General features: G+C 40.1%; 1 non-coding gene and 1 pseudogene across 1 annotated transcript; both read left to right on the top strand.

Annotated features, from left to right (window-relative positions):
- The first annotated feature begins 1,963 nt into the window (after window positions 1-1,963).
- Window positions 1,964-2,070, top strand: LOC147938394 (small nucleolar RNA R71). The gene has a single exon (XR_015567533.1). It is a non-coding gene; the product is annotated as a small nucleolar RNA R71 (small nucleolar RNA).
- Window positions 2,071-4,786: 2,716 nt separating this feature from the next.
- On the top strand, window positions 4,787-9,417 carry LOC147938393 (uncharacterized; annotated as a pseudogene).
- The last annotated feature ends 4,290 nt before the right edge of the window (window positions 9,418-13,707 follow it).

Genomic DNA, 13,707 nt, shown 5'->3' with positions numbered 1-13,707 from the left:
TTCCTCCCAAGTGAGCATGTTTAAAGTCACTAAGCTTGACTCTTCATGCTCCCTAAGCATGGGGTTCATGTGGAAGAGGTTTTGGAATACTCTCCACTACAATAGGCTGGTGCAAAAGATTTTCCAGGTTTTGTCCAGGCTCCAAGGCAAATGTGGTTTTGACCTCTTCAAGATGTTGTACTTTCCTTTGTTTGGTCTTGGTGGAAAAAGCTTGACCATCAATGGTTGGTCTCTTAACCCCTTTCTTCACATCAAACTCCATCTTGAAATGCTCACCATGCTCTATCTTGATCTTGCCTTGTTTCACTTCGATCACAGCACCATCTGTTGCCAAGAATGGTCTTCCTAGAATCAGTGGATCATCTGGTTCCTTATCCATATCGAGGATCATGAAGTCGGTAGGCACTTTCAGTCTTCCAATCCTTAGAGACAGATTCTCCAGGATACCGATCGGATGCCTCACTGTTCTATCGGCCATAACCAAATACAATTTACTCGGTTTGAAATCAGTGAATCACAGCTTGTTAGCAACCGAAAGCGGCATAATGCTAACCGAAGCTCCAAGATCACATAAACAGCTCTTGAAGATCTGAAGTCCTATCGAACACGACAATGTGAAAGAGCCAGGATCTTCAAGCTTTTCCTCAATTCTCACCTCTCGATCCAAGCAAACTCCACTTCTCAGGATTTCAAAACCGATCTCCTTGACAGCTTCCGTAACCTCATCCTCCAATTGAGCTGCTTCCTTTGCAGCTTCCTTCTGAAGCTCATGTGGGGGCAAAAGCTTAGGTGGTGGAGCTTTGCGCTTAGCCATTCCTCTAACTCCCCTCCTACCAGTGCAGGTGGTTGAGGCGGATCTCCCTTCTCAACATCTACTCGATGCATCACCCGATCAACACCTTCGTGTAGGTTATCGGGTTCTACTTCGGGTTGTTCTTCAGTTTGTGATTCTCAAACCAGTGCTCGATCATCAACTCGATCAGTCTCTCTGGGTGAAGGCTCGGGTTCATACTCGGATATATAGTATCTAGCCTCATTTTTCAATGGGTGCTCCACATCCTCCCCATCTTGATCATCATTGTCCCTAGTGAGGTAATCCTCATAGTCATCATCTAGGAAAATGGCCTGAGCATGCGCATAATCCTTGGGGTTTTGAACAGCTTTACCTGGGAGTTGATTGATCTTTGGTGCGGGTTGGTTGTTGTGGTGGCCTTCCATGTATCGAACCTTTGTGTTGAGTGATTCGTACTTGGCATTGAGATCATTGTATCCTGAGTCGATCTTATTGCTCATCTCTGCGAACCGTTTCGCGATGTCCATAGAAGCTGTAGCTTGATTCTGAATCAACTGCTGAATAAGACCGCGTAACTCAGCTTCTTGTGTTTGGTTTGGTGGACCTTGTTGTTGTTGGAATCCAGGTGGTTGATTGTATGTCCCTGAGTATTGCTGCTTAGGTGCATAGCCTTGGCTGTATTGGACAAAAGTCTTATGTTGAATCGGGTTCCCTTAAACCGCAGATGGGTAGGTTTGGTCCCGAGGATTCGCAACGTTCGGGTTCCGATAAGATAGATTCAGATTTGGCTTGAAGTTGTTGTACCCTCTGTTGTAACCTCCTTGGTTGTTGATGTAGTGAACATCCTCTAGCTGCATTATCTCCCCATCTTGTTGTAGAAACTGCTCTTCCTCAGATAGAACATGCTTCTGCTGGTTGAGGAGCTGATCGAGTTTGTCATTGAGGGCTTTCATGTCCCTCTTATACTTGGCATCTTCCTCTCATGTAGATCACACAGAGCGATCATATTCCTCATTGTAGTTGCCGTCATATTGAGCCAAATTCTCAACTAGGTCCCAACCTTCATCAACATCCTTGTTGAGGAAGTTACCATGACTTGCGGTGTCCAGCAACATCGGTATCTTGGGGACCACTCCTCTGTATAGTGTGCTCAGCAATGAAGCATTACTGAAGCCGTGTTGTGGACATCGAGTAGTGTACCCCTTGAAACGTTCCCAAGCTTCATTGAACGTTTCATTGTTTTTCTGTACAAAGCCGGAAATTTTATTTCGCAGCCTTGCGGTTCTAGAGTTGGAGAATAATTTGGCTAGGAACACCTTCTTGCACGCTTCACAAGTGGTGATGGACTCCTTAGGGAGCGATTTCTCCCAGATGTGTGCTTTATCTCCCAAAGAGATTGGGAAAAGCCTGAGCTTGAATCCATCTTCACTCACTCCATTTATCTTAGTGAGGCTACAGAGCCAATCAAATTCATCCAGATGATCCAATGGGTCCTCCATTGGCAGTCCATGAAACTTATTGCTCTGTATCATCTGGATGAGACTACTCTTTATCTCAAAATTGTTGTTTGCCACAGCTGGTGGCACAATGCCATTCCTCTGAGTGTGAGTAGTCGGAGCATCTCCTGCTCCTATGTTGGTCCTTGCTTGAGGAGCTGGTGGACCGTTCTGATTATTCATCGTCTCCTCAATGATCACTGGTTCCGGTTGAACTTGTTGTTGTCTGAGTAGCCGAGGTCTGTCGATGTTGTCGATGAAAGGACTCAGGTTCTGACTACCTCTGGATCGTGTTTGCATTCACAGGTGGGTATCCGAGGTTGTACACGAGGATCAACTCGATCCAGTTGATCGAGTGACGGGTCGGGTGGGTGCTCGGGTTGTACCTGAGATTCAAAACAAACAAAAGCGAAAGCAAACAAGTTAGTATCCGAAACAATTATAAACAAAAGAACTTGATCTAGCAAGTCCTGAAATCCTAAACGTAGCAAAATTAAAACAACCAAATGGCAACGGCGCCAAATTGATAGACAGGTTTTCACCCAGGGTATCAATCCCCTATGCAGTTGTAGTACAAAGGGTTATCAATCCAAATGGTTGTGTATTGCTAGCAGGAAGGATATGATCAGTACATTACAAGTCAAGCCAAGCAATTAAGGTTTTGGTTCTAACAGTCCTAATATAAACAAAGAAAAATAATATAGACAAGTAAACCACACGACCTAAGCCCTCGATGCAAGCAATCGAGTACAGGATCGAGTGGGGTGATCGAGTATGCAAGTAAAGTATGAACAGCTCGAGGTATTACTCGAGGCAGGTTATCATGTACCTGATCGGGTAAGTGGTCGACTAAGTAAAGAAAATGCAAGAAATGAAATACGAAAGTTCCTAAGGATGGGGGTAATCGAATCCTAAGTGTTCTAGACCAGTACGGATGCCTTACATGCCTCAAGCAATTGTTTCCTAGACAATGAACCTCTAAAACCTTGTCACCACACTGTCGCACTAGCAACAATCAACCTTGAACATACTACCACACTTTCGCACTAGCAATATGAACAAGCAGGCATTAAGAACAGTTCATTTTTGTCAGTAGACTTAGACTCATCTGATTTTGTCACTCAGAGTTAAGTAAACCTCTAGCATTGACCTAATCAAGCATTTTATCTACTTTTTTCGGCCTGTAGCATTGTAAACGCCCTAGATCTAATCTCAACCTTTCGGTCTCTTGGCCGCATTAAGAACATCAAACTAGAAGGAAATCTATCAATCATCTCAATCAACTAAAGCATCCTAACCGATCAAGAAGACCTAATCATCTATCCCATCCCTAGAAACTTTGCTACACTACTCGGACATAGAGACGAATGACAAAGCAATCAAAATAAACGAAAAAGACATTGTATTAAAAATAGAGTAGAGTAGAAATAGTATATGATAAAGATCTAAGAAAACTACAAAATAAAATTGCAAAAACAAGAAGAAAAATGTTGAGTCACCCAGTTCTCTCACAGAAGCTCTCGCTCTCTGGTTTGAAGGTCTGCGGCGTGCTCGTTTGAGAGCTAGGGAAAGAGGGGGTTTATATATGGAAACCCATTTGACCTAGCTTCCCAGACCTGCCCGATGGTCTACTCGATGGGGTACACGAGGGTGAAGTCGGGTAACTCCTCGGGTGGATCTTCGGGTTGCTCTTCGTGCTCTTGGATCCTCTTCGATCGTGTTGGGGTTTGAACTTGTTCTTGTAGCTCGATGGCTCCTTCGGGTACGTGCTCGAGTTGTCCTTGTTTTTCCCCATTTTTGGCTCTAGCACCTGTTTTCATCCAAAATATGCAAATGCAGAAATGCAACACCCTAAATGCTCAAAAAGTTGATTCTTACAATAAATAACCTAAAATGCTAAGTTAGAGGTATGAACAATGCAAAATAAGGACAAAAAAGGATGCTAAAAACATGTAAATTACAGTGTTATCAATGTTGTTAATGGTGGCGTCTCTGGTGTAGCGAGGGAAGAAACAGTGACACACATGCATGCTTCACAGCAGGGGAACAAGCGGATACCTCTGCTCAAGTCGTTGAGGATGTCAGGGATACGGGGGGTGGCACAGAGCTTGGTTGGACAACACCCACTAAGGGTATCCGTAGCCCTTTGAAGCAAGATTCTAACAAGGAGGAGTTTTCGATTATGTCGAATTCTTAGTGATTAAGGGGAGTAGGGTGAGGATTTGGATACCTTGGTGGATGACTCTACCAATCCTAGTTCTGTAGTTGAGAATGGTACTCTAGATGTCATGACTCATGCAGATATAAAGTTGCAGGAGAAGCCGAATCGTGTGGGAGGAACTGATCCTGAACGTCTGGAGGCTGCTCTATCCATTTGACCTTCTCTGCCTCGAGCCTCAAAGGAGGTACATAAATTTTTATCTAACAAAGGTTCCCAGAGTAGTAGGATTCAGGCTCCTATCTCTCTCGCAACACGTCTTCCCCCCAAACAACTCTGATGTCGGGTTTCTTTTGGAATATCCAGGGTTTTAACAAGAATGAAAAACAAAGGGCAGTAAAAGAGTGGTTAAGACAGGGAAATTTCGATTTTGGTTGTCTGATAGAAACAAAGGTGAAGGAAAGACTGGCTGATAGAGTGGTGAGGTCAGTGTTTCCAGGCTGGTCTTTCCTCTCAAACTATGATGAACATCGTTTGGGGCAACTATGGGTGGTTTGGAGAAATAATGTTCGAGTTACTCCGGTTTATAGAACCTCTCAGTTGATCACATGCTCTATCTACATTGAAGGGTTGGAGGAGTTTTTTGTCTCTTTTATGTATGCTGCAAATCTCTCTGCTGAACGTCAGGCACTTTGGAGTGATTTAAGACACCATCAGGATTCTCCTTTATTTCGAGATAAAGCTTGGTTCCTCTGTGGTGATTTTAATGAAATACTGGATGGTGATGATCACTCTCTTAACACTTCTACCCTTTTCTGTATGACAGGAATGAGGGATTTCCAAGATTTGGCTGCCTACTGTGAACTTTCTGATATGCATTATCATGGACACCATTTTACATGGTGTAATAACCGACAGGATGGGGTTATTTGAAAAAAACTGGACAGAGTACTTATTAATAAGCATTGGCTTCAAGGCATAATATTCGCAATCCACAAATGCGTGTCGACTGGTATAAAGGGGTCTGGTACACCTATTCAACCCCCAAATACTCATTTCTACTCTGGCATGCGGTCCATAATCGGTTAGACACTGGTGATCACAAGTTAACTGTGTCCTCTGTTCTGGCACGGAAGAGACAAGGGATCACTTATTCTTCTCCTGCTCTTACGCTGCTGCCATTTGGAAATATCTCACGCAGTCACTGCTTTTGGTTCAATACTCAACAGACTGGAGCAGTCTGCTCCCACTGCTAACCTCTCACACTCTTCCATTCCTCCCACGGTTCGTACTAAACTGTATGTCTTCCAGGCAACTATATATCATTTGTGGCGCGAGAGGAATGCTCAGCGACATGGCGAGACCCCTTCTCTGCAAGCTCGACTCATCAAATACATTGACAAGAATGTACGCAACCATCTCAACTTAATCCCCGACCACCGTTATGACGAAGGATTACAGTTCTGGTTCTCTACACGAGCATATGCTCGATCCTCCATTTCCACTTAAGTCATTAAGTTTTTTCTCAGCTTTGTTTGGCAATTATTTAAAAACTGAAGCCTTCATTGTACAAACGTTTTGTGGTTGAATACAATTTTACATTCATTCAAAAAATAATAATAATAAGCATTGGCTTCAGCATTTTGTGCAATCCTACTATGTCTTTGAGCCGGGTGGGTGCTCGGACCATCTTCGGTGTCGGTTCTACCTCTTAGCGGTGGCGCCTAAGATTAAGAAACCTTTTAAGTTCATCAATGTCACCACTTCTCATCCGGATTTCCCCAAGGCTATGGAGGAGAAATGGAGAAACTATCCGTCTATATTTCACTCTACTTCCGCAATGCATAGATTTTCAAAGCAATTGAAAGGTCTCAAGCCTTGCTTGCGATCGTTAGGGAAACACATGGTAGGAGCCATCTCAGTCTGCACAAAGGAAGCATATAAGACGTTATGTGCTATGCAGGCTAAAACAATGGCAAACCCCACATTACAAACTGTTGTTGATGAGGTGACTGCGTATGAAAAATGGAGAAAGCTTTCAGATATCGAAGAGAATTATTTGAAGCAGAAAGCAAAGCTTCATTAGTTGAAGGTTGGTGACCAAAATAATAAACCATTTCATACGGCTGCTACTCTCCGAGAGTCTAGTAATAGTATCAAAGAGATTCAGTGTGATGATGGCTAGGTTGTAGACACTCAAGATCAAATCAAAACGGAAGCTGCAAGATTTTTTCAGGAGTTCCTCAATCTGCAACCCGCGGATTACACACCCTGGTACCAAGAGGAGCTGGAGTCTGTTATGGACTTTAAATGTGATGAGAGCGATCAGCAATTGCTCACACATGAGGTTTCAAAGGAGGAGGTCCGAAGGGTGTTGTTTGCAATGCCTGGTTCAAAATCTCCTGGGCCGATGGTTTCACTGTTGAGTTTTTTAAGGCTTCCTGGGAGACTTTAGGTAATGATTTTGTGGTGGCTATATAATCATTTTTCAGTACTGGTTTTCTACCTTAAGGGGTTAACTCTACTATACTGGCTATCATCCCAAAGAAGAAAAAAGCAAGAATCATGAAAGACTACATAACTTTTCCTGTTGCAACGTTCTTTATAAAGTTATTTTGAATATACAGGCAAATCGACTCAAGATCATTCTACCGAAGTTCATTGCCCCTAATCAATCAGTGTTGAACCCACGATTCGTCATCTCGGGAAACAAGTAAAGGGCCTGGGCCGGACACGACAAATGGGCCTAGGGCGTAGCACTAGTCAGCCCATCAGGCCCGGAGAAAGGAAGAGAGCGCGGAGAGGCGTCGTGTAAGTCAGCTCGCAGCTCGAGCTCGGTCAAAGATTCATGCATTCAAGAGGATTAATTAGGACGCGAAAATCGTGTCCTATTAATTACGCATTAATTGGGTAATAAATTGGTCTGTATAAATATGTAAGGGGGAAATTCTTTGTAGGGGATCGAACAATTTTTCTCTCAAGCAATACAATACAGTTCTAGCATTCAAACACTCTCAATTCAGTTCGGAACTTTTAACGGTAATAAGCTCCTCCACACCCAAATCACTTCGGAAGGAGAGAACTGATCTCAGTTCTCACAATCAGGTTTTGTCAAAGATAGATTGCTTATGGAAAATGTGCTTCTTGCAACGGAAATCATCAAGGACTATCATAAGGATTCAGTTTCTCCTTGCTGCGCTTTAAAGATAGACATCTCAAAAGCTTTTGACTCTATGAAATGGAGTTTCTTACTTACTACCTTGAGAGCAATGGCTTTCCCTGAGCAATATGTCCATTGGATACGAACCTGCATCACAACCGCTTCCTTTTCAGTCCAAGTTAATGGAGAACTAGCTGGTTAATTTGGAAGTATGAGAGGATTACGACAAGGCTGCTCATTGAGTCCATATTTATTTGTCATCTGCATGAATGTACTATCCCGCAAACTCGATGTGGCTGCTGCGAATAGAAAATTTGGATACCACCCCATGTGTAAACAGTTGAAACTCACCCACCTTTGCTTTGCTGACGACCTGATGGTGTTTGTGGATGGCTCCTAACAGTCTGTCTTTGGTGTTCTGGGGGTGTTTGATGACTTTGCAATACATTCTGGTCTGCATATTAGTATTGAGAAATCCACTATATACATTGTTGGCATCTCCGCGACCCACAGAGAAGAGATTCTCCATGAGTTCCCGTTTGCGTATGGATCTTTGCCAGTACGGTATTTGGGATTGCCTCTTTTGCCAAGAAGGATGACCTCAGGGGACTACCTCCCTCTAATAAAAAAAAATACGCATGCGAATAACTCCCTGGACAGCTAGAATGCTATCTTTTGTAGGACGATTATAGCTAATTAGTTCGGTGCTCTTTAGTCTGACAAATTTCTGGATATCAGCTTTTAGACTTCCTAAATCCTGCATCCAAGAGATTGATCGGTTATGCTCAGCTTTCTTGTGGTCTGGTCCTTCCTTGAACGCAAAGAAAACTAAAGTCGCTTGGTCAGACGTTTGTTTACCAAAAGAGTGAGGGAGGTTTGGGGCTACAATCACTCGAGGAAGCAAACAAGGTTAGTATACTCAAAACTGATTTGGCGAATTTGTTCAGCTAGAAGCTCTCTCTGGGTTGATTGGGTGAAACGGTCTCTCATTCAAACTGGTTCTTTCTGGGCTGAAAAAGATAACACAACCTCTGGCTCTTGGATTTGGAGAAAATTACTGAAATATAGGGACCTCGAAAAGCAGTTCTTTAAGATGGAAGTGCACAATGGTGCATCAACATCTTTCTGGTACGACAACTGGAGTCTGCTAGGCTATTTACATGATACACTTGGTGATAGGGGCTTTATAGACCTTAGTATCTCAAAACCAAGCACTATGGCAGATGTAATGAATATGCAGAGGAGACGGAGACATCGGTTCCCTTTGTTTATTGCTATAGAGGAGGAAATAAAGAAGCAGCAATCAAGTTGTTCTAATGAAGTTCACGACATACCTTTATGGAAGGGGAAAAATGACTGCTACCGAAGTAGCTTCTCAACCAAAGATACATGGAACCATATTCCTGCAGCTCACCCACAACTGACCGACTACAAAGCAATCTGGTTCACACATGCCACTCTAAAGTACGCCTTCCTCACATGGTTGGTAGTAAAAAACAGAGTCGCAACAGGTGACAAACTGCAGCAATGGAATCCTCAGGCAAACGCAAGTTTTATCCTCTGCAATCATCCGCAAGAAACAACAGAGCATCTCTTTTTCCAATGTCCATATTCAAAGCTGGTGTGGGAAGGGTTAGTACAAAGCTACTTGCAGACAAATACACAAGCCACTGGAGAGAAGTCATCACTCTTCTTACCGGTAATGCTCTCGATAAAACACAAAAGTTCATCCTGGGTTATGCTTTCCAAACTACCATCTACTTGCATTGGAGAGAAAGAAACGGACGACGGCATGGAGAACGTCCTTTAACGACAGAGCACTTGATCAAATAGACAAGAATGTTCGAAACCGACTAAGCACACTACCAGGTGGCCAAGACAAATCCATCCAAGTTTGGTTTGCAGCTAGATTCTAGTGAATGATTTTATATCAAACTGTTTAAAAAATTTTCTCACATAAACTTTGTAAAACGTTTATTTTTCTTTTGAATATAATTTAACATTAAATTCAAAAAAAAAGGATGACAAATTTTTCTGGTCCCCAAATGGCACCGTGATCATCAGCAGCAGTGACTGGCAACGCATTTCTCCTTGAAAAATGATTTGAATTGCAGTTGGTCGATTCTTTGGTCGATCATTGAAGTCTAGGAGTCTGGTCAAGTCCAGTGCCCACTGATCGACCATATGATCGACCAAGTGGTCGGTCATTTTGTCTTGTAGCCGGTTGATCAGTCTAATCACGCCTTGACCGACCAGGAGATCAACCAATGGTTGATCAGTCTAATCACGCCTTGACCGACCACACGATCGACCGTTTGCTCTTCTTCCCTTCTCTTGTTTTTTCTTGCCAATTCTTGATCCACAACAGCTCCAAATCACTCTTCCTTGCACATCTCCACTCTAGTACCTAAGGATAGCAAACTAGATGCAAATGCTCCTAAAACAACTTAAATGACAAGATTATACAACAAAACTGCAAAAACAAGTTTTAAAATCTAACAAAAACACAACACATCAGTAAATAACATGCCTTCCAATTGGTTGGTTTGAACTAATCTTGTAGTAGTATTAATTAAGATTGTTGGTTACGCTGGCCATCACTGTCTTGATATTATCGGTTTCAATTTTAATCAAATTCTTATACTTTTTGATTATTATATATTTTAATTTTGTATAATTACACAAAGTCCATTAACTATATATTGAACGCCTGAACAGCAATTAGAAGAAAAATTAATTCAAGCTCTCCTTCCAGGCGTTCAGAATGGTTAGTAGTTAGTTCTTTGCATTCAGATTTTAATGCGGATGTGAAGCAATGATTCTTGCAAAATTAAATTGTGTTAGTTTTCATTATCTACTAAAAAAAAATATCCTTTCATAAGGTGTCTTATGGTTTTAATTTTTCAATGTAGAAAATAACAAAATTTATTTAAACTTCAAGATAATAGTTATACATGCATGTGCATATGAAAGTAAATCTGCATTTGTTTACCTATCTAACGATAGCACACTAGGAGTCTAGCTAGTTGCTAGGACTAATTTTATGACTATTAATTTTAACGACTAAGGATTTACGACTACATGTTGTAGTCTTTATTTGGTCGTAAAACATCATTTAGCAACTAAATAGAAACTAATAATGCACTCGTTATTTTCATATTTTCTTGTAGTGTTAGTGTTGTATGAGTGAAATTTATATTCTTTTCCTCTATTATTTTCAGTTCATTCTTTCAACTGACACTAATGGGAACATAAAGGCGTTGTTTTATGATAAATAGAGTTCAGTGGCAAACTATAACGCTCAAGGTGGCTGGTGTAAAACATTGAATTATAGTGCTATGGGAACATGTAAAATCTGTGATTTATAATATTTCTCTCACTTTAAACTCTTAGAACGCACCTATCAGATTCTAGTTTCATTAACTTTAGCTATTATTCAGTTTTTTTTGGCTGGATATTTTGCTTTGGAACCAGCAAATTTTGAAATTGCTGACAGGTGCGTTGAAAGAGTTTAAAGTGATAAAAATATATGCTCAAAGAATTTGCTGATGGTGATGAACATGATAGTGATAAGCAAGTACGTGGACATCTTAATCTCCTAAATGAAGAATTGAAATTAGAATATGAATAATGACTAATTTCCCCCAAAAAAGAAATCATTACATAGTTTCAGAAGTAGATATTACAGTATATGGCTTTGAATTAAGTGTTTAAAAATTCATGAGATTATTCTATTTATTAATTTCACATTTTGGATTCATATTTTTAGTACTCCCTCCGTTTCAAAATATAGGATGTTTTAAGCAAAGCATGCAGATTAAGAAGTCTTTACTTTTAACAAGTTCAACCAATTAGAAACAATACTGTACAATATAAAATACTAAACTAATCTAAAAATTGCATTGAAATTTGAAAACATCTTATATTATGAAACTTCTCCAAAACATCTTATATTTTGAAACGGATGGGGTATTAGATTAGGTTTTGAGTTATGATAGTTTAAGGATATTGTACAAAAGCTGAACTTCACAACAATTTGTGCAATCAAAACATACATACGGTAGTCCATGTAGGGATTATATGGATTTTGCCACTTTCCACTCCAACTATTTTGAATCTGCCATTTTCTTCACATATTTTAAATTTTTGCCACTTTAATTTGGTCACTTTAAAAGCTATATACATTTGTGAACTTTTTTCTTGCTAAAATACATACTTCATAACAAATACTAAACCTTACAAAAAAGAAATTAAAAAATACCCAAATACAATGTGTAAAATTGTGTTTTAAAATCTTTAAAATGGCAAAATCCACCAAAAAATAGATTCTTTCACAATTAACTCGTCAATATAATGAGACAATCAAGGTTCTTCACTTTATGTTTTTTTTTTTTTTTTTTGTAAAAAAAAATTCTCATTTAATATTTTTGTGTAGAGGTAATGGTTATCGGACCATTATATCCATTTGCCTCAAATAACCGCTCAATGGATATCAGAATCCGCAGTGGGTCAACCCCCAAGGTATGGACAGCGAATCCAGATCCAAATAGAAGAAGATCTCTTGAATTTGTAAGGGATATGGAAGTGGGGGTAAAGTTGGAGGGAAAATGAGGGGTGCAATATAATTTCAAATTTTTTTTTCTTTTTTTTTTTTGTTAAACATTTCCTAGCTACTGTGAAAACGGATTTGAGAAAGTTTTGGCATATCGACATCATCTATGTTCTAACTACCATTTATGTCAAGTAAGTTTTTTAAACTGAGAAACAAAATATTAAAGCCTTTGAGTATTATGAGCTTATTTTTGTAGGAAAACTTTCGGTGATTATATATATTAGGTATGATTGAATTAAAAAAAATGGAGGATCTTTCCTTTTGCAGTTTTGCTCGACGCAAGAGTTCCGACTCTAGTCCTACCACACCTGATGGTTTGCATGATTAAACAAACTAAATGCATTTACAAGTTTTTTTAAATTTTAAATTACTCCATAGGTAACTGATGTAAATATATAGTGATCTGATCTCATGCTCTACGGGCTCGCCTTTTACTACTGATGATCTATTTGGATAAACAAAGAGGATCGTTTGAAAGACTAAGAAAAACAATGCATAAAAAAATTACAATAGCAATGCACAACTAGGTTAATTAACTTCTCTTCAAGTGCATCTGCAGGAGTTCATAATCATGATGGTTTGCATGAGAATTTGTATGCTTTCATATCTCCCATGTAGTAAATTCTATAGGACCTTTACCATTTATGTTTGTAATAAAAGTTAAATGCTATAATCTATTGTGGTTACACATGTGAACAAATGAACCTTTTTAACTTTAGAGATTTCGATGTCAGAATTACATGATATACATATACTCAGCGCCATGGATTTCAAAAGAAATTTATTGTGCTAATCATAAAATTTACTTGAAAGTGTGCAGAGAAGAATGGCGATTGTGAATGCGATTATCTCGATTTCGATCTGAGATGGATAATCCCGGTGATGAAGGGAGAAGATTGAGGGAAGGTCTCTCGATCTCTTTCACTGGGCGTAGATTTTGACAGCGGATGGCTGTTCGTTTTCGAAATCTTGAGAGATATGGTCAATTAATTTCAGATCCGGCTCCAAGTGGGGGATCTGCGGTTTTTCGGGTTGGGAGATTAAGGGCTGAGAGAGCTTCTCGACGATTCTCATGGTCCTGTGGTTGGATTCGCGACCAAGGTAGGTTGGTCTTGGATTTTCCTTTTCTGGCTGATTGGAATGATACGAATCCTGATTTACTCCTGGGTGTTTATGCCTTCAATTGGATCGATACGAATCTTGAACTAATCCTGGGTGTTTATGTCTTCAATTGGATTGAGGATAGGATTTCGGGTTTTGAGGATTCGACCTTTAAGCCAGCGGGTAATGGGATTTTTTCTCTCTGTTTGTGGTCGGTGATGGAAATGAGAATATTTGCTTATTTACAGTCACGGATTCGTTTGGTAATTAAGAGGATATGGCATTTGATCTTGCAACGATTGGTGATTTTCTTTGATAGTCTTATATCTAGCTGGGAACGAGGAAGTTTGGTTTACAGCACTATCCCACTCCTTCTTATTTGCTACT

Source organism: Camelina sativa, chromosome 9 (assembly GCF_030686135.1).
Source record: "Camelina sativa cultivar CO46 ecotype springtype chromosome 9, ASM3068613v1".
NCBI lineage: Eukaryota > Viridiplantae > Streptophyta > Magnoliopsida > Brassicales > Brassicaceae > Camelina > Camelina sativa.
This window is presented reverse-complemented; position numbering and strand designations above follow the sequence as displayed.